Source organism: Homalodisca vitripennis, chromosome 2 (assembly GCF_021130785.1).
Source record: "Homalodisca vitripennis isolate AUS2020 chromosome 2, UT_GWSS_2.1, whole genome shotgun sequence".
Taxonomy (NCBI): domain Eukaryota; kingdom Metazoa; phylum Arthropoda; class Insecta; order Hemiptera; family Cicadellidae; genus Homalodisca; species Homalodisca vitripennis.
In genome coordinates, this window is record NC_060208.1 from 163681485 (window position 1) to 163708685 (window position 27201).

The following is a 27201-nucleotide window of genomic DNA, read 5'->3' on the forward strand; positions in this document are numbered from 1 at the left end:
AGGGATGTTTTAATAAAGAGTATTCTAATCCTAAATATAATAAATGTACAATTTTAGTTATTGATTCTTCGTTAAATATTTGCCTATTTACGTTTCCAAATTAGAGTTATATGGAACCAAATACATTGTGGTCTCTGAAAGGCCTGTAAACGTAGAATATTTTGAGTTCTGGACTTTTCTCCAGTTGGTTTCAATGATTCAGTAACATCTACTGAAATGTTTGAAGGAATTCAAACATATATAATGAAATTTTTCATGGAAATTCGAATTATATCTCGGGATTTGACAAAAATATTTTCGTTACCCAACTCTGGGGTCCAACATATTGTCCGTTAATTTAAAATACCCAATTATTAGAACACGGGATTTAATGGAGATTTCAATATCTTGCAATGACATAACTTGTCTACTTTTCGTATAGTGGAGTTAAAGATTATATGTAAAACTCATTGGGAGTTAAATATTATTTTAAATCACATCTACAGACCCAGCATGTATTTTTCGAGGCGTTTTCAACGATACGTTTTCATGTTAGCTTATACAGTTTTATCTAAACCTTCTTTACCGTGGTTTGAGAAACCTACGGTACAGAAAAATGTACGCTTGGAAGATTGTGTTATGCGTGGGAGACTGAGTTTACTGGAACACTCGGACATGGAGAGCGATTCCCAATGAACCGATGTTTATAGATGGTATTTCTGTTGTATAAAATGTACGCTTGGAAGATTGTGTTATGCGTGGGAGACTGAGTTTACTGGAACACTCGGACCTGGAGAGCGATTCCCAATGAACCGATGTTTATAGATGGTATTTCTGTTGTATGGAAATGTACACTTGAAGTTTGTGTTTATGCGTGGGAGACTGAGTTTTACTGGAACACTCGGACCTGGAAGCGATTCCCCAATGAACCCGATGATTATAGATGGTATTTCTGTTGTATAAAATGTACGCATTGGAAGTTTGTGTTATGCGTGGGAGACTGAGTTTACACTGGAACACTCGGACCTGGAGAGCGATTCCCAATGAACCGATGATTATAGATGGTATTTCTGTTGTATAAAATGTACGCTTGGAAGATTGTGTTATGCGTGGGAGACTGAGTTTACTGGAACACTCGGACATGGAGAGCGATTCTCAATGAACCGATGTTTATAGATGGTATTTCTGTTGTATAAAATGTATCGCTTGGAAGATTGTGTTATGCGTGGGAGACTGAGTTTACTGGAACACTCGGACCTGGAGAGCGATTCCCAATGAACCGATGTTTATAGATGGTAATTTCTGTTGTATAAAATGACGCTTGGAAGATTGTGTTATGCGTGGAGACTGAGTTTACTGGAACACTCGGACCTGGAGAGAGCGATTCCCAATGAAACCGATGATTATAGATGGTATTTCTGTTGTATAAAATTGTACGCTTGGAAGTTTGTGTTATGCGTGGGAGACTGAGTTTACTGGAACACTCGGACCTGGAGAGCGATTCCCAATGAACCGATGTTTATAGATGGTATTTCTGTTGTATAAAATGTACGCTTGGAAGATTGTGTTATGCGTGGGGAGACTGAGTTTACTGGAACACTCGGACATGGAGAGCGATTCTCAATGAACCGATGTTTATATAGATGGTATTTCTGTTATGTATAAAATGTGCGCTTGGAAGATTGTGTTATGCGTGGGAGACTGAGTTTACTGGACCACTCGGACCTGGAGAGCGATTCCCAATGAACCGATGTTTATAAGATGGTATTTCTGTTGTATGAAATGTACACTTGGAAGTTTGTGTTTATGCGTGGGAAGACTGAGTTTAACTGGAACACTCGGACCTGGAGAGCGATTCCCAATGAACCGATGTTTATAGATGGTATTTCTGCTGTATAAAATGTACGCTTGGAAGTTTTGTGTTATGCGTGGAGACTGAGTTTTACTGGAACACTCGGACCTGGAGAGCGATTCCCAATGAACCGATGATTATAGATGGTATTTCTGTTGTATAAAATGTACGCTTGGAAGTTTGTGTTATGCGTGGGAGACTGAGTTTACTGGAACACTCGGACCTGGAGAGCGATTTCCCAATGAACCGATGTTTATAGATTGGTATTTCTGTGTATAAAATTACGCTTGGAAGTTTGTGTTAAGCGTGGAGAGACTTTGTGTTACTGAATTATCACTCTGACCTGGAGAGCGATACCTGCACTCTGACCTGAGACCGATTGTTATAGATGGTATTTCTGTTGTATAAAATGTACGCTTGGAAGTTTGTTATGCGTGGGAGACTGAGTTTACTGGAACACTCGGACCTGGAGAGCGAATCCCCCCCCCCCCCAATGAACCGATGTTTATAGATGGTATTTCTGTTGTATGAAATGTACGCTTGGAAGTTTGTGTTATGCGTGGGAGACTGAGTTTACTGGAACACTCGGACCTGGAGCGAGCGATTCCAATGAAACCGATTTTAAAGATGGTATTTCTGTTGTATGAAATGGTATTTCTGTTGAATGCTTGTACACTTGGAAGTTATGTGCGTGCGAGGGAGACTGAGTTTACTGGAACACTCGGACCTGGAGAGCGATTCCCAATGAAACCGATGTTTATAGATGGTATTTCTGTTGTATAAAATGTACGCTTGGAAGTTTGTGTTATGCGTGGGAGACTGAGTTTACTGGAACACTCGGACCTGGAGAGCGATTCCCAATGAACCGATGTTTATAGATGGTATTTCTGTTGTATAAAATGTACGCTTGGAAGTTTGTGTTATGCGTGGGAGACTGAGTTTACTGGAACACTCGGACCTGGAGAGCGATTCCCAATGAACCGATGTTTATAGATGGTATTTCTGTTGTATAAAATGTACGCTTGGAAGTTTGTGTTATGCGTGGGAGACTGAGTTTACTGGAACACTCGGACCTGGAGAGCGATTCCCAATGAACCGATGTTTATAGATGGTATTTCTGTTGTATAAAATGTACGCTTGGAAGTTTGTGTTATGCGTGGGAGACTGCGTTTACTGGATCACTCTGACCTGGAGAGCGATTCCCAATGAACCGATGTTTATAGATGGTATTTCTGTTGTATAAAATGTAATCTGATCAGTATGTGTTTATAAACAAGTCCCCAATTTTGCAGCCTGTTAAATCAGCTGATTAATTAACACATGATGGATGTTTTCACTAAATTTCAACCCACTAACTGTCAATTCATTATGTGACCATTAACTTTCAAAATTCTCTTATACAGGGTGAGTCAGAAATATGGTAAAATATTTTAAGACGTGATTGTAGAGCTAAAAATAAGAAAAAAATGTTATATGAAGGTAGGTCCGTAAACGCCTCATTAGTGAGTAATGACTGGCGAAAGATTTTGCTTTGTTTTCAGTTCACTTGGTGAAATTAAGTGATTCTGAAATGTTTTGTTCTTACTTTTTAACTCAAATAAGGTGGATTTTTAAGGAAAATCGCCTGAAAAATAAAATAAAACCACTCTAGAAGTTGTAGTGTGAACAGCTTTTTAGGAAAAGTATGAAATTTGCCAAAAATCTAATAACAAAAATACCGGCTTAAATGTTTGATGTCTAATAACATTGTTAAATGACCAATAAACAAATTGTTTTCCCTAATACAGATTGTAGAGAATTTAATTCTGAAAACAACCATAATAAGTAAAGTTAACTAAATGTGTAACAAAGTTATGAAATTTACTCCTCACGTATTACACTACACAGCAAACTTTTTCTGTTTTATAATAAGGAATGATTATCTGATTGGTAACAGCTGGTAATAATTAATCATTTAAACAACAGCTGTTTAAACATTTTTAAATAATAAATAATAACTTGCCTCTAGAGGCCCTAGTTATTTTTGAAAATATTTCTTTTAATTTACGAGTGTTTTTGTTTTAATTTTATTTACAAGAATGTTAAATTGTTATTTAAGTTTGCTCATTAGGTTTGTACATTGTGTATACATTTGGTTGTTTAGGTTACTTTATTGATTTATTACATCGTGTATACCATTGTATATAATGTCTTATTGTAATATTTTCAAAAATAAATCATATTCTATTCTATTATAATGCAACTATGTTTGTTGGCACGGTCATATTACGCTACTTGCCTATAGTTATAGTTTTTTTTATTTTTATTTTATAAACCACTAAATACTAATTAAACTTTCCACAAGCCTCAATTTGTATTATTAATGTCAAAACAACATAGTTTCATCGTCCAGCACAACGAACAGTACGGTATTTAATCTTAATTTATACAGATACATTTTACAATATTTTCTAAAAGGCTATATTTGCAATGTCTTTAGTTAAAAAGGTATTGCAACACTTGACAGGATTAGGTGAAAGCCTGTCAATTACAATCCGGCCTAATTAACTAATTTTTAATCAATTTATGTTATTAACTGAACTCACGTACAATTACTTAGAAACTTTCAAAGCGTCGATTATTACAAAAAGTATGAATTATATGACACACTGTGAAGAAAACCATGTACTGGTAAGGGCCTAACTACCTATATTTATATACAATTTTGAAAGCAATAAGGAATTAACAAAATATCTCGTACTTTCCAACAGGTTAATGAAGGTTAGAAAGTGGCGGCATTGCGATTGAGATGCGCGCGCACTCTACGTGCCCCCCCTCCAGGTAGACTCTTCCACTCCCAGTCCGCCGTTCCACTGTCTTGTCCACCTGTTGTTTTTGAATCAGTCAGAGTTCGCACAGTTGATTTCGCGGATAAACAGAAGTGTTTGTGGATTTTGACTAATAACTGTACACGTGAAAGGTGAAGTGAGTTATTTGGATCGTACTGTCGTGTCCATAGTATTCGGTAAGTGAATAATAGTTTGTGTTTAGTTTAGAAACTGTTCAATGTTTTCTTGCAACAATGGCAAACTGGCGAAACTCCGTTATCCGTCCTCTGTTGTGTGTGAACATATTTTGATGAATTCCGTTAATGTTAATTATAATTAAGTATCAGTTACAACAGAGTTTAACGGAGTAATAACATAAAGTTTCATCTTAAGCATGATTTGTGCAATAATTTTGATGGATGACTGGGATTAGCTTTGAAGTGAACAGCAGAGTTCGTCTTATTCTTTTAGTTTTGTGAATTTGGGATAAGTTTAAAAGTTCAACTCAAGACTGAGAATGTGTAGTATAATTTGAAACCTAAGCAACATTAAAATGTAAGTTACTTGTGGAAGTTTACAGATATTCTTTGAGTGTAAAAAATATGGTGCATTGTACTTTATGTATGTGAACATTAAAAATCACAAAATTAAAATAAAGAATAATTCATTACCATGAAAAAACAAGAACTAAGCATCTACATATAAACACGTTTACCGTTATACAATATGTTGAATGAATGGAATATGTATATTAATATAATAATAGCCTAAATCAAAATGTTATTTGTAAACTTAACTTTGCATGTTGTACTGTAGTAAGTTAAATTTAGTGAGTGAAATCGTTATTATTAAAATAGAAAAATCACTGTAGATAAAGAGATCGAGGAGGTTAAATATATATATATATATCAAAGAATGAACATATACAGAGTAATGAATTAAAAAGAAAGACTCCAGACACTTGAGATAAAGTAGTCAAATTTAAATAAAATGTATTAACCTAATGCTAGAATCAGCATGGAAATGTTTTACTCAGTAAAAATGTTCTACAAAGATAACGTCTAACAGATCTAAAAGTTATAATAATATCTCATCTAATAAGTTTAGTTTAATGGGCGTATTTATGAAAGATTGTGCTGCATTTTATATTCAAATGTAATGATAATGGTGATTAATTTCACTACTAGAAAGAAATATATGAATGCTACACCAATTACAATAAACTATTTGTTAAAAAATTCAAACAAAAAAGATTAAATATAAATTGTATGTGATCAAAAACTGTGTTTCTATATATTTACAAGTAACAAGCTTATTACATTTTATACTTTTTTTAATTATAAAGCTTATTTTATTCTATACTGTTGAGTGTACAAATATTAAAATTATAAAATAAAGAATTGTTCACATTTGTCCCTGTGTCCAAAACAGTAAAAATGTTTTTCAGGAATGTTCCTTAATATGATGTAACAATAAAGATTGTATTAAATTTACAATAACTAAGAAGAAAATTAAATCAATGGTGTAGTAGGTGATCCTGAGCAATTGTTTGCATCTGGTAGGTACTATCAAATTCCAACTTAATAGAAATAAATACATTTATATCTTTTGTAATAATAAGAACAAAAGCATGACAGCCGAGAATATTATTAAATGCTCAATGTCGCTTGAGAAGACTGTGATTTTAATATCTACTTGATTCTTCAGAATATTTGATTTAAGGAATGAATGGAATAGCAACAAAATCAAGTGAAACCGGGAGAATAGTTAAGGGATCCATGCAATTGTTATCAGAACAATACACATGTTCAGTATTTGTTTTTGCTATCATTCAAGGCAAACAATATTTAATGTGCAGTTGACTTTACAAGTGCAATGAGTCACCTTGAGGTGGCACTATAATCATAACTCTTCGAGTAATGAAGCAATATGATTATAATCAAACTCACTTCTGATGAAGTTAGCGGCTTATCAGATATTTGTGTTTCTTAAAAAATAACGCTGAAAGTAATAACAATCCAATATGTCACACAAATATACAAGTTCAATAATAAAAAGTAATAATTTCGTGATGAATCGTATTTAAAAAATTACATTAAAATAGAACATACATCCACATGTTCATTTCACAATAGAGTTGCTTTATTGAGAGTGAGCGACGAATACAAATCTTAGATATTAGAGCTTCTGTTATCTTGTTTTTGTTATTATTATTACTAAAATATGATGAGTACCGCAATTTAACAAGCACGTGAGTTCAGCATTTGCATTAGTTGAATGAACTGTATTAATGTACTAAGTAATGGTTGTAATATATTTAATCAAAATGATTCATTTAAATAAGTGTTAAAATATTTATACCCATTATAAAATGACAGCAACATAGTTTATTTTATATTGCAGTGCTAAACGAAATTTGTACTCCATTCGCGTAATAATTATTTCAGGCCCATTTTATTAAACCTCGGTGTTCTCTGCTTAACGGAATTGCTGTTACCAGTTGGTTGGCGACGGGCAAATCACCTTGAAACATATATTTCATGCTACGAGTACAATCTCACATAAGTCACGTGCTTTTTTTAATTATTGAATAATAAATGTATGATCACAAATAAATAGCTTATTCTTTTTCATTTCATGTCCACATGCCGCGCAGTTTTTAACGATACATACGTGTACAGAAAAGAAAGAACGAAATAAGATTATGTATTTGGATGAAGAACTTAATAAGCCTACATTTAAAAGTTTTCTTGGTTTGGTATTTGCCAAGTACCCTTTAAATGCCCAGTTCCACAAAGTTATGTTTCCAACACAAAGGAACGTACTATTCGTTGATTCTACGCGAGGAGAGGATATGCTATTCTTAGAAAATAAATGATTTCACCGTGATTGTAAGGGGTCATAAAACTGTGGTTTTTAGAATCGTTTAAGACTAAAACCTGTTATATAATCGTATAAATTAAATAAATGAAACTGTTGATCAGTATAGAACTTAGACTGATTGTGGCTGATTTATTGTGTCAAATTATGTTGCCTGTGAAATTTTATAGTTACAAATCACCTGGTCACTAAACGATGTCTAAGACAAGCCAGTTTTGCCCAATCATTGATTACAATGTGGCTGTGAACTTTAAAGGCACATTCGCCGCTTTAGTATTAGGCGATGAGCGAGACACACCGGCTGTGTCTAAGCTCCGACATTTGGTTGCGAACGCGTAAAGGATATAGTACCTGCTCATATTGCCGTGATGGCCACGATAGACCAACTGTGTAAAATCATTGACAATTGGCAGTAAAATTGTAATGTATTACATTCTCGTACAGACACAATGACTTAGAGCGACCGCGTCCAATTATTGGTAGATGGCTCTAAACGTGTAACACCACCTATCACATAGACGTGATCACTGAGGATAACTGTGTCCAATCATTGATAATTGGCTGTAAATATGCATTACTATCTAATAGCGTCTCGTATACACGTGATGACTGAGGCTGGCCGTGTCCAATCATTGACAAATTGGCTGTAAACGTGTAATACTACCCATCACAGTCTCGTATAGACGTGATCACTGAGGATAACTGTGTCCAATCATTGATAATTGGCTGTAAATATGTATTACTATCTAATAGCGTCTCTTATACACGTGATGACTGAGGCTGACCGTGTCCAATCATTGACAAATTGGCTGTAAACGTGTAATACCACCTATCACAGTCTCGTATAGACGTGATGATTGAGGCTGACCATGTCCAATCATTGATAATTGGCTGTAAATATGTAATACCACCTATCACAGCCTCTTGTAGACTTGATAACTGAGGCTGACCATGTCCAATCATTGATAATTGGCTGTAAACGTGTAATACCACCTATCACAGTCTCGTATAGACGCGATGACTGAGGCTGACCATGTCCAATCATTGATAATTGGCTGTAAATGTAATACCACCTATCACAGTCTCGTATAGACGCGATGACTGAGGCTGACCGTGCCTAATCAATGACAATTGGCTGTAAACGTGTAATACCACCTATCACAGTCTCTTATAGACTTGATAACTGAGGCTGACCATATCCAATCATTGATAATTGGCTGTAAACGTGTAATACCACCTATCACAGTCTCGTATAGACGCGATGACTGAGGCTGACCGTGCCTAATCAATGACAATTGGCTGTAAACGTGTAATACCACCTATCACAGTCTCTTATAGACTTGATAACTGAGGCTGACCATATCCAATCATTGATAATTGGCTGTAAACGTGTAATACCACCTATCACAGTCTCGTATAGACGCGATGACTGAGGCTGACCGTGTCCAATCATTGACAATTGGCTGTAAACGTGTAATACCACCTATCACAGTCTCGTATACACGCGATGACTGAGGCTGACCGGCCTTTGTTTTACTGCTAACTCTCACACTTTCTTCCATCAATCTCAGTCTGTTTACGAGGGAAAGGCCGCGGCATCCTTTACAACAGTAATGACTATAACGTACGCATACGTTGCGAGTCGAGTTACTACCGTTTCTGTAAATATATTAATGTTCCTATTTAAGTGTAGTAAATTATGGTTGTTTTATCGTTTAATTGTCTTATTTTGCGGGTGTGTTTTACGTTCACTTTATATAATTCTGTGCAAGTTACAATAATTATTTCTGTAATGGCTGACGGAATTGTATTGCATATGGCTGTTTTGCAATCGACTCGAAAATTAATTGTATGATTAAGAATGATCCCAATGCTGGCATTAAATTGACTTATAGTTTATGATAAAGGTTAATTTATCTAATATTCCGTAAAAATCTCTCTATTTTTGTAAGACTCGACCACTAGACATCATTAGAAGACCACTGTCAAAAGGCGAAAACTGTTTCTGAGCTGGTCATAATTGTCTGTTTTGAATGTTATATATTTTAGTTTTCGTTACTAAATTATTTTTAAATGTAAATTTTGTAATTTAGTATTTCAGTAGTAATAATTCATCTATCAATTTGTGAAGCTCTTAGATAAATAAGTTAACCTTGAAATAGTGTGGAGTTCATAGAATAAACCCAAACAAGCCATTTAAGATTAATGTAAAGTTTTTATATTTATGTTATAAAAAAATATGTTACTCCCTTCCTCTTAGAAACGAAATGTTTAGCAATCTTGTCTTAAATGCAACTAATCACAATACTATACACATTTTAAATTTATTTTTAAGAACAGAAACATATTTGTTGACCAAATGTTACGTCTACATTTTTTATTGTTTACTTTCTTTTAAATTTGTTAGTCCCAATCATAGTTTTTAAAATAACTTGCCGAAGACAGCAAAGATAAGGCAAAATTTTTGATATCGACAAAAATTTTAGTAGAGACGAGGAGTAATTGGAAGAAGTGTATACATTTTATACAAAAGGAGTTACAGCATTTAACATCAATTCCGACCTAAGAACATTACTTTTTTAATCAAATATAGGCTAGGTAAAGAAAATCACAAGTTTTTATGAAATATTCAAAATATTACCTATAGAAAACATGTAATTCACATACTGTACAACACAATCCTTATCTTTATCGTTCTTCTCCATGTATCTGATATCAAGATGGTCTTAATTACTACTTTAAATGCTAACAATTCTTGGTATAATTCTCAAACATTATTTATTCTAATTTTCATGTCTCCAGGATAGGTATCTTGTGAGTAAATAATAAAAGTAATTATTCAACCGAACACGTGATGCACTATCTTAAGCAGTTATTTTTTGACTACTATTTATATAAAAGTGGTAATGAAGGGAAATAGACCTCTAGTCATATACCTGTAACGTTTTGTTCCTACCAACATTGGTTCTTGTTGGTGAGGAGAGTCTGGAAACTCTTTGCACATTATAAAGCAAGTTATAACTGCACTTTGTAACTAAATCAGTGTTCACGGTTACTAGAACACGTGGTAGGGGCCACAAGGTGAATGAGCAGTAGACGAGTGACGTCACTGGAACAATCCATTTTCGTCAGCTTCCGACCGCCATTACAATAGTTTGAATGTAATAGTTTGTTGTAAGTGATTTATTAGGAGGTGTTGATAGACAATACTTATAATTGGTTTAATAAAAACTACAGAAGCATGTTAGCACCTTTAAAGACATTACCGAATATTCCAAAGATATAAAATAAAAAAGTAATTAATACAGAGTAGAACTGAAGACAGCTGACAGCTTGCTCCAGTGACGTCAGGCCGCAACGCGTGTGACTCAACCTTGTATTCTAGTAATCGTAGTAGTGTTCAGATCAATCAAAGTTTATTACATATTTATGTAAAATCACATGACTTGATTGAAGCTTTGATTGATCGGAACACTACTATAGTCACCTCCTTCTGCTTGGAGTGTTGTTTTACGTGACTGGATACAATCTTTTTTATTAACGCTTAATTTTGGAGGATTTATCACCATGTTCCTGTTTTGTTGCCTTTTAACGTTTACTTAATCTTATATTTGACGATTTAACACCTGAGGAAGGGACCAGATATGTATGTTACTTGACAAGACACAAAAATCCCTGTTATTTTGTTTTAATTTCGTCTACATCTAATAATGAACTTTAACTGAGGTCAAATTATAATGTCAATGAGTTTTAGCATAAAACTGGGAGACCAGCAAATCGGGATATTACTCCGGCTCTGGACGAAGGAAAATGTGTTAATTAAATATTGTATGTTTGAATGTTGATTTGGTAAAATGTTAATTTACTTGGCGCAGGCTATCCATGTTATTCAAGTCTTAGTAAAAGAGCTTGACTATTACAAAGTTAGGGTTGGCAATAGACCAGAGCGATCGCTTTTATTTTATAATGGTATAGTTTATTTCCAAATATCAAATGTTGTTGGAAGTTGGCCCTTGCCGGACATGTGCTTGCCTGGTACATTGCCAAATCGTTCTGCACGAGTAGAAAAACTCGTTTAGCGAGACATTGCGAGTTGTGTAACCAGCGATCACTGGTAGGCTAGCTGTGTGTACGAGCGCGTGCTCGTGTTGTCAGAGCCGAGCCAGTGGTGACGCAGATGCAGGTTGCTAACAGGTGGTCGACATTAATATGTCACTTTCCTCTGCCAGCTGATTTTACGACCAGACCAGCTGATGAACCCTTCCCCCCTACGCTTCACGACCGCTTTCCACCGCCCGCGCCCTGAGGCCCCCATCACTTTCATCCACACGCATTCCTCTCCAAATTTACTTTTGTCCCCTCATTTGCATTATAGAGTTTCTAATTTCACTTTCAGTGTCGCGCCCGCCATAAATTTAATGAGCGCCCTGTGGGTGAAACTTATCGACGTGAGCGAGGAGTCGTTGTGTCCTCACAGTTCCACACCAACGGGGCTGTCATTGTCTCGTAGATTAATGTCTTTCGCATGACAGTTATGTCGTATCTAATAGGACAAAATAAAATATCGCAGAACATGACGCAATTTAACTTTTGTCTATTCTTTTTTTTATATTAATTTGAAATAGCACACCCACAGGTCTTATAAACTGGCTTATGCGAAGTATATCTCATACACGAGTTATAATATGATAATCTCACTTATACCTGCATGATTGACGTCATTAGGCCGTGCCTTTTTGATATGGCATTTGCGCATATTTGGTGAAATTAGAGACCAGATCATTCTGGACTGTTCACGTCACATTTCTCAGAAAGCGATTGAGAGTTCATACAACACCGTGACATGACGTCTAAGAGGATACCCGAGCTGCTGCTAGTGCTACATGGGCTATGCAGTGATGAGTCACCGTGGGTGTTGGGTTCTATACTCTGCCACCGCCTCAAATCAGAGACCAGATCATTCTGGACTGTTCACGTCACATTTCTCAGAAAGCGATTGAGAGTTCATACAACACCGTGACATGATGTCCAAGAGGACATTCGAGCTGCTAGTGCTACACGGGCTATGCAGTGATGAGACACCATGGGTGTTGGGTTCTAGACTCTGCCACCGCCTCAAATCAGAGACCAGATCATTCTGGACTGTTCACGTCACATTTCTCAGAAAGCGATTGAGAGTTCATACAACACCGTGACATGATGTCCAAGAGGACATTCGAGCTGCTAGTGCTACTCGGGCTATGCAGTGATGAGACACCATGGGTGTTGGGTTCTAGACTCTGCCACCGCCTCAAATCCCGCTCGTCTTTGTCACGTTGCACAACCTGTTTCCGGCGAGCGAGAGTCGCACCCGCGCGATACCGGCGATGGCAGCAGATAAAGTACATTCACCTTCGCCCACGCACGCTAACCTCACTTTGTTCGCCTTCGTAGCGTGTGTGTTAGACAACCTCTTGCGAATTTCATGTATAGATGTCGTAGCATTTTGTATGTCATTTTCCTTAGAATGTTGTTGCTGAGTTCCTCAGCCTTGTTTTGTAATAAGTGGATCTCGCAATGTTTTTAGAGAGAGCCTCATCTAATCTTATTTAACAATTTATGAAGATTTAACAAATCATTGATAGGTTTAATGGGAAATTGCATGTAATCAAAATAATCACAGTAATATTGGATCGCACTTCACAAATAATGTCCTAGACAAGATGTTTTAGTGTATTTGGTTGTTGTCATCATTGACCTTTGTGATCTGCTAGACTTGATTAACTAAAAAAACCTTTATGTGTTAGAAGATTAACTTTTTGGAATGAAACTTACACATCCATTCTCAATCTATGTTGGATTGCTGTTATCTCTCATTAAAATTTGTACTCAGAAAATTAAGTGAGGTGAAGATACGATAATTTATAAGTACAGTTGTGAATGCGTTACTCACTGTATAAAATTCCAGACAATTAAAGAAGACTACGATTTAATACATTTTTTGAACGCAGCTGACGATTGAGTGGTTTAGAAGAGATTGAGATGTTTACACTGGCAATAATATTATACCCTCCAGTGAAAGTTACTTCTGATCTGAAAACACTTAGAACCACCTAATTTCGCTCGGCGAAGTCGGGTGTATGAACTCCGCTTTTCAATTTAACCTCAAATATTTGCACACGCTAGAAAAATATAAACTATTGAAATGTCTCCAATACCTTCACCAAAGTACTACTGAAGGCGAACGAACCTCCAAGGAACAGACAATGTGATGAAAATATTCTCGACAATTGTGATTTCTCGTCTAAAGTCTGTCTGCTGGACATTGTGATCGGTGACCACTGTCCAAGTATCTGCTACCGAAATCCCTTTGTGTCCCAATGATTATTGTAAACACTGATTAGGTATCGATTCCCTATCAATATACTTATAGGCAGCACCATTGGTGAACAGTGTGCCCCCCTGAGGCACACGGTTGACCGCGGACTTGCCGCAGCTAACAATACAACAATGGAACAATAGTTAACAATAGAAGCTATGACACGCGTCACCGCATCCTGCTGCGTTGATCCGCTGCCGCGCCGTGCCGTTTACTGTTTGAAAGCCTATTGTTTCTTTCAACGCTGATTGAAAACACACAAATACTGGCCTGGAATTCAGTGTCATAAGTAGGTCTACTACTGGTAGAGTTCATTACACCATATGGCAGTTTCAAGTCGGTATTGTATTGTTTGACAGGTGTTTGTGTTTACGCATTTTAATAATATATCCGATGTTGTTTGTGCCTTGGATCGATAAGGAATTGTATGCAGTAAGCATTTTTGTTTCAAATTTAAACCAAGTCAAAAGACATCAAATTAGAACAAAATGATCTGAAGTTCCATAGCACGTAGAATGTAAAGAAATGGGACAACTTGTAGATTAATGCTTTTTTTTTAAATATATAGATAACATTTACAGATAGGGTGAAGATCTCTTAGGGAATAATCGTAATCTCAGCACAGAGCTCTAAACACACAGTCGTTCACAGCGCCATCCTATGGTCAGATGTTTAAACTCTCTTAGTACCTCGCTGTTACCTCAGTGAAGCGTCTAGGTTTGGATTGACTTACTATCCAGTCTCCTACAGCCTGATACTCAGCTAGTGTTGGTCGGGAAGCTGCTTAATTTACAGTATAATTTTAGTAAGTATGTCAGAGGTCAGGATCTTCAATGAAGAGTGAAACTTTAACCGACACAAACGGCAACCCAGAGTCTAGTCTTGAAAGAGAATAAAAAGACGGTGTAAACGGACGGATCTGTAATGATAGGAAACGCATCCGTCATTTTAACCGAAGTACCAGTAAGAGACAAGGATCACGGCTGTTTGCCTTTTATACATTCAACGCAACAAAAGATACATTCAAAAACCTAACAGAAATATGAAGAAATGACACTTATTTTTCTTTCTTATCAAACACAGAACAAATTATTATTTTGTAAGTTCCTCCAATGAAATTAAAACCACTGATCATGAATTAAATTAGATGTATCGAGAAGGCGAGAGCTATTAAACAACGATAATGTATGTATTTGGTGAATGTTGAATATTTAAGGCAATTCAGCCAAACTACTCCCAGAAAAAGTTAATCTTGTAATGAAGTCCATTGTTAACATAAGAGTAGCATGGGACGTGTACTAATGTTCTGACAGATCTCGGTCCGGTGCGGCGCGGTGGTACGTTGGCGGGATGGCAGCGCGGTTGCGGTATATACACAGCTGAGTCGGTCAGCTGTTATGGTCACTGACTCACAGCTAATTGCTCACACTGCACACTACCCACTGACCTCCATACCCTTCCAAATTCTAGTGTGCACTAACTTAGCTGTCCATCACTTGCCGTGTTCCACGCCTTTCAGTTGTGTTAGCACTTTCTACGGAAAGTGCGGTGGCGAGCGGCGTGTTTGAGCTTGTGTGGTGTGCTGGTGACTACACGTGGCTGCGACTGTCATACCTGTCTGTGTTCTGATGAGATCATCTAATATCACAAAAAAACCGCTTTAGTAAAGTATCGTGGTAAAACAATTCTTTAACTCATGATTTGCTTTACATTTACATTTTCGAAACATCTTTAATATGCAATATTTCAAAAGATGAGGATTATCTACTCTCGTCTCAACGATGTGAGTGAGTTACTCCCCTCCCCCCCCCCCCTAATATTGAAATCGTGAATACACCACTGTCGTGTTTGCTTCACCCAAGAGTATTCGAGCAGTACTTCTCGAGGACTCCCATCACATTTAAATGCTCCAAACAGTGCGACGATCGCAACGTGATCATAGTCCAAGTTGTCGTCAAACTAATTTCCTTCAAATAGTTGAACAATGATGGACTAAAATACAACAATATACGCCCAGTTAATTTTCTCTTTCTCACAATAAGTTTGACTGTTTGGTTGGATTAGTTGAGCTTCATTATGAGTGGTTTGTGTGTGGTTTAAGCCGCCTACTACATATTTTATTTGTTCTCTTCAATTGAATTGTGCTCAGTATCATCCCAGTATTATTGGGGCGTATCACTTCTTCTACCGTAAAATCATTACTTGCGTGTCATCAGAATAGTGTGACGACCAGTGGCAGGGTTGGGCCCAGAACAAAGGCGGTAACGAGCTATTGTCGCGGTACACCGGAGAGCGGCAGTGCCGATTGTTTACACTCTGCGGGATCGGTTGTTGTAATTAAGGTACACAGAGACCACAAGTCAAGGATAAACGTTAGTATTAATAGTGCTACAGTGAGTCAGAGTATGCTGTTCGCTTTGTTCCAGCAATGCTTTTAAAGGATGTGATTCTTTGACAATGCCTCTTATTAGGCGCTTTTACCATTGTTTATATGGCCGCCTACACAATACGTCAATCACCGCCAGAGTTTCGGCAAAACGTTGTCAATGAGCCGTGTTAGTTTGGCACAGGCCTTGTGATTTTGACAATATTTTGTCATTGTGGTGTCATTTGAATTGTGATATAATAACACTTTTCTCTACATTCCGGACGGCAGTTCAATTTTGAAACAGTCATTAATTTCCAGGAGTTTTGACTTTAAATAAATAAACATGACTCATATTATTGCACAAGATATGCCAAATAAAGTATCTTGCTTTGATTACAATCTCTCTGCTTGTGTTTTGTGGGAAAAAATTAAATCTTTAAATTGAATTAAGTTATGAAATTGCTCTGAAATTTGTTTGGATCCAAACAGATGTTATAACGGGTGGTACAAAATGGCAACAATGAGGAGTTAATTTCATCTGTTGAATGCAACAATCGGCTGGTTATGAACAGCGGAAATAAAATTAATAACTCGTTTAATTTATTTTAATTAAGTACTGGCTTTTAGTAAAACCCTTACAATTTGGTTATTTTACTCGGTGTAGTGAAATAAACTAGATATAAAAATATCCTGTGGATGAATATTTTACTAGCGCTTTGGATAAAACTGTACAGTTAAACCCTAGGATGTTGCATTTGTTGTTTTTGACGAGCTTCAGGAGGAAGCCGTCGGATGTCGCCTGTATCGAAAAGTAAGTACTAACGTTGTTGAGAACATGGGATATGCTTAGACATCAATACAAAGAATCCAACATTTAAATGATTAATCATATATATTTTTAGAATTGAAATGTTTAGTAGACTGCAAGTGTTACGCTGACATGCAGATATTGTTCGTTTCCTGGACAAAGAAGTCGCCGTAGGTAAAGCAATGCATATTAATCTCGGTTTCTTGCTTTATGGATTGTTAGTTCCTCGAATCGTCGAACTAAGCTGTAGACGGTAGGCAGCAACCTTGGCAGTAGACTTAATATTCAGAGCCGTCAGGGATAACGGATCGTGGCGTCCGCGACGAGGTTGTGATAGCTTCCTGCGGGAGTGGGCTTCCTTCCGGCACCTCTAACGTTCTGGGGCTGGCCGGCCTACTGCTACATCGCGGCACGGGCCTGACACTATAGGTCGATTCTGCTAACAGCACCGTTGCCTTTATTGTTATTGGTTACCATTATAAAACATCTTTGGCGAGCAATTCCTTAATGTATGAAACATTCTGTGTCTACCATGTAATATTGTAGTTTATTTAGAACATCACATTAATAGTTTATAAAAATTGATTATGCTAATTGCGTGTGTTAGAGCAAGGCTTAACAACGAATGACGTAGGAGAATTCGGATGTTACTTGAAAATATTTCTTTGCAGATGCCAGTTGCATCCTGTAGGAAGCTTTCACGTATTATTTAAAAATGTAATTACAAGCCTCGTGAGAAATGAAGTTAATAGCCTATAACTTGTTGGTTTATGACTACTAACAAAGGACGTTTTCACGGGTAATAATATTTAGTGGGCCACCCGTGCGCTTTAGAGCATAGTTAGACCACTTGGTGTTTCACAAGCGGGTTGTCCGCGGTATCAGAAACAGGGCAATGTAGCTATTCTGAGACCAGTCTGTTAAAAAGCAAAGGAATAAGGAAAGCAATGAAAAGTCAACAGCTGCACGGTCATGGGATACATTTTCAGTGTGGTTTGAGTTATGCGATACCAGGGGACCAGATGAGTCGGAATTCAGGGGGTATAAACCGTATATTTTAGTAGATCATTGCTACCAGTAAAATGTCCTCATATCAGGATACTCGATAAGTTCGAAACTCAAAGAAGTAACCAACAGAATCAATTAACTTGGGGGGATAATATTGCTACTAGTAAGTTATGGGATACTAGGAGACCAGATGAGTCGGAATTCAGGGAGTATAAACCGTATATTTTAGTAGACCATTGCTACCAGTAAAATGTCCTCATACCAGGATACTCGATAGGTTCGAACTCCGAGAAGTAAGCTACAGAGTCAATTAACTTGAGGGGACAATTGATACTAGTAAGTTATGGGATACTACGAGACCAGATGAGTCGGAATTCTCGGGTATAAACCGGATATTTCAGCACCGGTAGATCATTGCTACCATAAACATGTTGCATACCGATATAAACTGCAGACTTGGGGAGGTCATTGCATCTAACAGAGAGAGACGTCAGAGGAATATAAGTGTCGGGAAGACTGGGATATAAAATGCCGCGGTCGTTTCGGTTAACAAGCTGAAGTATACCGGGAGACTGGATGAGCCGGACAGTCAGGGATGTATTTCCGGCTGCTTTCCCCGGTACACCGACTCCAGCGGGAACAATGTGGTGAAAGCTGCGTGTTTTAATTGTACCACCCACACCAATTGTAGCTAGTAGCACTAATCTGAGCGTGACCGTCCTGTGGTCCACTTCTCCGCTTTGGTTGTGTCCAATGCGAACATTCTGGTTCACAATGTACCCTTGACTGCCTGTCCAAGCTATCCAGATTTGTATTGTAAGCTCCTATAGAATTGGGGTTTTAATATTTTTAAGTGATTTGGGTTATGAGTTGACGCGTGCAATTAAAGTGTTAAGTAAAGTGTTTAATTTCTTAGAGTAATTTTTCTTTACATGACAAACTAAAAATTGATTTTAATGTCTATTTTAGTGAACACAACATTAAATATGATTCAATCAATACTGGTTATCCATGGTAGATTATTCCTGTATAAAGTACAACAGACATTATTACAACAACAAAGAGATTTTGAGAGATAAAAGTTCGGATTAGCTATGGAGTAACTAAAATAATTGATCTGTTATGAAAGAACTGGTACCGTTAACTCAGGCCATGAGGACAGGGTAGGATAAGGCAAGGCATCGGTATATCGTAAAAACTTTCAAATTGAAGTACGAGTATACGACATCTAGATTGCGTTGGAAAATAAAATCAGTTAATGATTGATATCGTTGTGTGAATACTTTTGCAAGTATGCAAGTGAGCATATTTTTTATTAGAAAAATGTTTTTTTGTTGTACAATTTTTATATTTTGCTCAATGTTTAACAAAGACCAGCTTATACTCTATCACGATAATAAAACTACCTGTTACTACACCGTATGGCAGTGTTAGGCATTTTCTAGGTATGTTCGCTGGACTTTGAGAGAGCGGCGCGGTGGAGCTACGACTGTGCTCATCTCGGTGTGTCCGCGGCACTCAGCTGTCGCCTCCAGCCTCCGCCATTAGTTCCGCCATGTCTACACACGTAACTGTGTCTGTCTGCACATGTCTGCAGGCCTGACGTAACTCTCATGATGCACATCCTCTCCGACATAGCACTTCCTCGTCTGAGGAAAACTAATGTTTGCAGTTTCCCTTGTGAAAATCCGGTTGGTCCATCATAATAGTGAAGGAGAAATCTCGGTGAAGTCAAAGCAATAACCACCGTATGACTATTGTGTACCACTGTAATCGTGTGAGGAGTAGTCTATATTGAGAATCCGTGCATGATCTATTAAATTCCGAAATAGATGTGTTGGTTCGATTATCTGTCCTTGCCATTGTGGGATTGAGCATAAGACTCTGCAGAGAGCTTAGCCCAAAAAGGAAACAAAGATTCGCCTTCACTTTCATTATGTCGTTGACAATATTCCGAGCCTTGGTATGATCTGAAAAGAAGTTTGACAACTTGTGAAGCTCTACGGGACTTGTAGTTACACTTGCTTGGTAGCAGGCTTTCGACCAGTCGGACCCCTGCTTGGTGAACATGTGTCTAGAAGATGTTTTAATGCCAAGCCGTGGATGTGAGCGTCCTTGAAGACCACTTTCACCGCTAAAGACTGATGGTCGTGCAGTCTCGGTAAAACTAATAAAGTATAGCTGCTTTCCCCGGACATCGGCCTAGACGCCTGCGACTGGCGGCGCGTGTTTGTCTCTCGCTGGCCATCATCGTTATCAGTTACGTAACGAGTGTGTGGTGGTCCTCCCTCCGTTCTGTCCTGTACTGGGATTCTCCTTGTCGGCGCAAGAAGTACGTCCTCGTTTGTGTCGCGTTCGCAACACTGTTGTTTGGATTTGAGCGGTGAGTAATATAAATAGTTGTGAACTTTACATACTTCTTGTGTTGAAAATAATTCACACATAAGCGCAATTTTCTTTGATTTATTTATAATTCAAAAAGTTACAATTTTTCTTAATGTTCATAATAAATTGTTGATTATTGTCAGAGCATGAAAATGATGAAAACGCACCTGTTAGAACGTGAAAAATGTCCAATGTCTTAACACCTGATGTTTAAGCTCTTACATGTTTACTAGTAGTTTACAAAATAACAAAAATATTCGCAATACCTGTATAATGTAAAGCAAAAATTAGTAAATAAATTAAAATTTGTCATAAGTTACGGTACAGCAATTAGTAAGACAGCTATAAAAATTTCATATTTTGACAAAATAAAAATGCAATGTCTCAATTCTTATTTGCCTTACTAAGGCTGTATTGAATATAATAAAACACAGATTTTTGATGTAGTAAAGATGTAGTTAAATACATATTGAACTCAATAAATAAGCAGAGGTTGCTAAGAGAACTACATCAGTCTAAAATATCAAGTTGGTAAATAATATTAATCATATATATTGCATTCGGGTAATTCGGGTTTAAAGAGTAGTGCAAGACGTAATATAGCAAATTTACAATTAAATACCACATTTACGTACAGAGATTGAAATTAATTGATCTGTATAAATGATGAAATTAAAAACAATTAAATTCAGGATTATCTTTACATTGTCAATACAGTTATGAACTTCATAACAGGAAAAGGGGATTTAAAAAATATTCAGGTTATTACAACAAGTGTTATTTATAGATTTGTACAGTATTAAATAATAAGTCAACCGTTTTATATTCCGCCTACTTCATTTGAATATTTTTATTATATAATTTTAATTAATATGTAATCTATTTAATCAAGAAAAATCATACTCTTATAACAAACCTTTATATATATAAAAAAGGATGAATATTCTTTTATGATAAGTAACATGTGAAAATTCCGGAGTCTCAGTGCCATGGCAACATAAATTTAATGACTGCTTGGCATACAAATTGTTGCAAACTTACCAGATTGTGCTTGCTTTACTAGGCTACGTTTTTGTTTGATCATTGTTTTAAAAGTTTAAAGATTTTAGCGTGATTAAGTTTTATCAGTTTAATGCTTTATTACTTAAATTAGACTGGTTATCAAGACCAATATTTAAAAAAAGCAAGCACAATTTTATTTTTTAATAATGTTATTTTTGGTGTAATCGCTTAATTACATTAGCCTCTTAAAAATACAAAACAGCTCCTAGCGTCTAAAGAAATTTGAAAATAATGATGACAGAAACTGTTTTTAATTTAGATGGATGTAGATTCAGAAAAAATATATGCCCAGCCAAATACTTTTGTAACACCCTGTATATTGAAATGATAAATTACAAAAATTTTAGTCTTTTTTCGTCCAACATGTAATTTTTAATACCTCTAGCGTAGGAATAACGTAATGAGAACAGTTTATCTTCGTTAAATATATATTTGTTTTGCAATCTTCCAGGAAGCAGTAGTGTAACTTCACGTGTGGTATGGTTACAGAAATTTGATATAGATAATTTTAAATCAATGATAAATGTAATGATGAGGTTTTCTGTTGTATGATTAATTTATATAACTGTTTTGTTTTGTAGAATAAACTTGTAAGTGGTATTTTTATTTGTTTGAATACCTTATACTCAACAGTTGACTTTCCGAAGCCTTATGAGGACTGGTAGCAATTAGGGACTGTGAAGGGCTCTCGCAATGTACGATTATAAGCTAACATCAATAGAGAAAGCGGTCGGTATTGAAGTATGTCGATCGTGCAGTATGTGTCTATCCTTCATTAATTAAGGCTCATGTAGATATTGGTTCTCTTCAAGAAAAGGTTGGTACTTGACTTTCTCCGGGGGGATTGTATCAGCATGTTGGCAAGGCGCTACTAAAACACCCTCATTAAGCAAACCATGAGGTTTAACTTTTATCTGTGTACAGCATACTTTGAACAAAGTATAACTACTATAGTGTTACAAAAAGTGTGACTCAAATGGGAGATATCTAAGAAATAAAAGGCTTTGCTGTAATATGATGTAACATTCTAAGTATATTACTCATTTTATTCTTGAGACAGACAGAAATTTCTTTAAGTTAGGAAAGAAAATTTTAGAACCTCTCCTCTTCCTCTCTCCCCATCCCGTTGACTGAAGAGAAATCTTTCAAAATCAAAAAATCCGTTCAGTGAAATACGGCATTGCACCACCATCGAACTCATTCTTGTAACGTTTCAAGCAAATCTACAAATTAAATCTTTTTCGAAACACTTTGCTCAGCCAAATCACATGGAGGTACATGCTCGTCAACAAATAAGACGTTATCTATGTGGAAATGAAGTTACATGCAGCATTTCAAATTCATGTTTAATTAACGTTGTTCCTGTAGATATCCAGCGGAAATCAGACACAGAAGCAGATAGGCATAGCTGCAGACAAGGAGGAATTTCATCAGAACCCTTAGTAATGGCAAAATATACATAATTTTCAAGTTTATATTTAAATTACTTCTCAAGCTGGGTTACAGACTTTGCTAACGCTCAGCCAAACCTCTTGTAGAACATACTGAACTCTACTTGGTCAATAATACAAATAAACCGAAGCAATGGAGCATAGAAGGACCCGACAGTTCGTAACGAAGTTTTACTAACCTATCCACCGGAGTGACCTTACACGTTACTGTTAAAATGTGATTTTACCAAGTTTATTTACAAATCTATTCTGCGATTTCCATGTTGCCATCATAGCAATCCACATTCACGTAATGCTCACAAAAACTACACGAAGTGACATGTACAATCATCGAACTTTGTGTTGCCTATATAGAAATGGAGCTTTATGCAAAATATAAAGATATAAAATGCAAGATATCGTGTGGTCAGAGAGACAAGAAGAGAAATTTAGCCACATCCCCATAAAGTATAGGCTTCGCTAACGCTCACCCAACAAATAGATGTCGGATTGTGACTTATTTTATGTAGGAAAACAGTCTGCATACAATATGAAGACTTTACTGACTGCATTCAGATGCAAAATAAAGTGCATGCAATTTACAGACTGTTTGTATTTTTTGCATACAATTTGCATACATTCTCCATACAGTATGCATACTAAGTCAGCAAGAGTAGTCAAGACTATTCTGGGTGAGTGTCGGTCTGGTTTTGTAGGTATTAAATTGTTTTCTGACCTAAGAGGAGAAGGACTAGTGTCCCCTGTCTTTCATCATTTCTGGTTTGATGTTTGGCAGTTTGGAAGACTTATAAAAGTCGTAATTTCTCACCTTATGACAGTGAATTTCAACTATTTGCTAAATAATCTACTCATGGGGGAATGAAAGGGTCAGTTCACTTTACGAAACGGTTTTATGAACTCAGTGAGAGTAAACATGTCACCGCTCCAGCAGCCTGGATGAGTCGGGATTCTACATCACTGGGATCTGGATTTATCTTCAGTTTGTCTACATTAAACTCGTCAGACCTCTAGCAGAATTTCCACTACAATGGCAGCAATTGTGCACTCGCACGTATTGGAGGTCGCTGCACATGTAATATCGGTGGTCACATTAAGGTCATGATGGAGGCGGCGCGGCGTCTGTTCGATACAGACTGGAATGTAGCGCAGGAAAAAGTGGTTCTATATTGACGAGGGATGCCGTGAAGACACGTTTAGCAACAGAGGCGGCTCTCTGTGTGTTAGTGGCATACGTCTCAGAGAGCGCTGTACCAGCACTGCGTGGTGTGCACGCGACGAAGATTGGGATGAGACAGGAACTAACTGAGACTGTCTTAACTAGTAAAATTACCTTTCTGTTCGTCCAGATACCGGGTAATCTGACCTTCTCAGAGAACATAGTTCTTGTATGTTTGGGTTTTTATGATTGACTGCTTGGTGGTACTATTTATGGTGCTGGGCGCTCAGACCAAAACAGCTGTAGGAGCTGCATTGAATAAGATATTGCGTTTATGAATCCCAGTTGTGAGTGTTGTAAATCTAAAGGGTTCAGTATTCTTCCTTTCGTTTCCTTCATTTTTTCAAAATTTTCCTTTTAAGACTGTTGGCAGAATAAAATAATGAAAACGTTTTATCTAATAATTGAATTCAGTAATCAAACCACAACAGATATATTGTTATGTAATAGTTGAAAGTGAAGATGTATAGTTATCGTGTGTGTATATATATGTATAGGCGTGTGTATATATTATGATGGGATGAAGGAGAAGAGCGAGCGGTAACACTCGCAGTGACAAGTGCAGACCGCCGAGGCAGAGACTGAATGTTGTGAAGCGTGGACGCCGGAGCGGTACAGTCGTGTGTATATATGATGATGGACAAGGAGAAGAGCGAGCGGTAACACTCGCGGTGACAAGTGCAGACCGCCGAGGCAGAGACTGAATGTTGTGAAGCGTGGACGCCGGAGCGGTACAGTCGTGTGTATATATGATGATGGACAAGGAGAAGAGCGAGCGGTAACACTCGCGGTGACAAGTGCAGACCGCCGAGGCAGAGACTGGATGTTGTGAAGCGTGGACGCCGGAGCGGTACAGTCGTGTGTATATATGATGATGGACAAGGAGAAGAGCGAGCGGTAACACTCGCGGTGACAAGTGCAGACCGCCAAGGTAGAGACTGAATGTTGTGAAGCGTGGACGTCGGAGCGGAACCGGCGGTGTTGAGCGCCTGGGGACGAGGGAGCAGATATCGGCGGCCAGATCTCGCCAAATTAGCGGGTCCATGTTAATTGGTGGGAACACAACACTTCCTTGTGACTGGGAATGGGAACCGCCTGCTCGAGGCTCGCGGTGGGACCGTTTCACAACCGGGCACCACCAGAGCTTGTCCGCTCGATTTATCGCTTCTCTGAACATGGACATTGTCAGTTGTCCTGCTCCCCGCAGATAGCGATCTTTGAGCTGGTGTCCACGGTGTGGTCGGTGAGACTTTAGCAGTGAGGCGTTTCTGTTGTCAATACTGTCCGATTTTGAAAGGGATTGAAATCAATTGAGAAAACATCCTAATGTTTCTTCAAAACTAAACTAGCATGCCTAATGCTAGAGGTTATATTCAGCATCAAGGTTATTAATTTCAGTATTATTAAAATTACTTTATAAGGTGCATTGGAAGGAGTAAATAAGGCATTAAGTCTAAAATTATGCGTAGATGCTAGATTTTATGCAGACAAAACAAACAAAAAGTTTGTTCTTTGTAGCCATACGTTCTGAAATGTTGCCATAGTATAGGAGGATAGATGATAATAGAAGTTTCTTAGATGATGATGATAGATTTAATAAAGAGATCAAACGAATGAAGAATGTAAATCCTATGATCCTCCAGAGATTATTGTGTTGTAGAGCTCTACCGATCGTACTGGATGGCCAGAACAGAGCCTGAACAAGAGCAAGACGCGGTTGGAAAGGTGAAGGCCTGTAGTAAAGGGAGAGAGTCCGAGATAGGTTACGTTACGAGACTGGACGGTTGCTTCACAACAGGTTTGGCGGTAGAACCGTTAATGGCTGTTGGTATTGGGAGACCGACCGGGCCACGCAGGCTGTGAATGGCCGCACATTCCTCGGCGTGTTGTAGTAGTAGGCCGGGTGCAACAACCTGGTGCGATATCTGTGGTGTGCTTTATTTGGAAGTCTGGGATTTGGGCGAGGACATGTTGGAAGACTTTTAAATCTTAATTTAGAAGATACGTGTATTTTATAACAAAATGCAGCCATGGTGACGTTCACGAAATCAATTTAACATTTACTAAAGGAAAATTGACGTTTGATTGGTTAACGAAAAGAAAAAATCAACAACAGTAGGATCTAGAATTAATTTGAACATAGAATGGGTGTTAATTTTCTCGTGCTTAAATCCGAAAACAAGTTGATTCTTATAATGTACAAAGTACAAAGTGACAGGAGAGTTTAAAATGCTGGCTGGGTATATTTCTGTAGGCTTTACTCAACCGGTATTGGATACCGTTTGAAGCAGATAAAGATGGTATGGATTTATCTGAAAGAGTAGTCAACAATAAATTAAAGATTATTCAAGTAAAATTTTAGGAGCTACAAACCAATTTAATTGTAGAGGGCAGGATGTGATTTTAGGCAAACAACAATTGAGTTGGAACTATCCCACCAATCGGTTTGGAAGAGAAGAATTAAGAGGATATATGTTCTAAGAAGCATCTAAAAACCGGCTGATTACTCATATTCTGTTGTCATTACACAGGCAGCTGCAGCTCTTACCTATGCAATGTTTATTCATTATTCATGGTCTTTGGAATTAACAAGGCTTGATGTTGCTTTTGTTCGGTAGTAAAGTTGTGAGATAGTTATATATTTAATTGCTCAGCAATGTTGGTTTATGGATATATATAACAACCAAGAAGTTTGGTTTTCTGAGACATTTAATGATTTCGTATAACGTTATTTTACAAGACTTAAAGATTTCTACTGAAGCAGTGCATTTTATTCCAACCTGCTTCTCTATCGCGGCTTATGTAACTTATTTTGACCAATACTGTTATTGTGAGGAACGAAAGTAAATCTAAGCACAATAAAGCATTCTTTGTTTGTTTTCTAAGTTTGGCTGTATCACTTCAATTTTTATTAAAATAATAGACTTTTCGGACTTCCTTTTGTTTACCTTTTCGCTTATTTCTGAAACATTGTACGTTATATTTGTATTCGACTCATAATGGTCGGTTTTTTAAAAGGTCATCCAG

General features: G+C 37.2%; 1 protein-coding gene across 1 annotated transcript in view; it reads left to right on the plus strand.

Annotated features, from left to right (window-relative positions):
• Positions 1-4668: 4668 nt before the first annotated feature.
• Positions 4669-27201, plus strand: part of LOC124354977 — a 124208-nt gene continuing 101675 nt past the window's right edge. Inside the window, 1 exon segment of the mRNA XM_046805816.1 lies at positions 4669-4835. The gene's annotated coding sequence lies outside the window, so the exon portion shown is untranslated.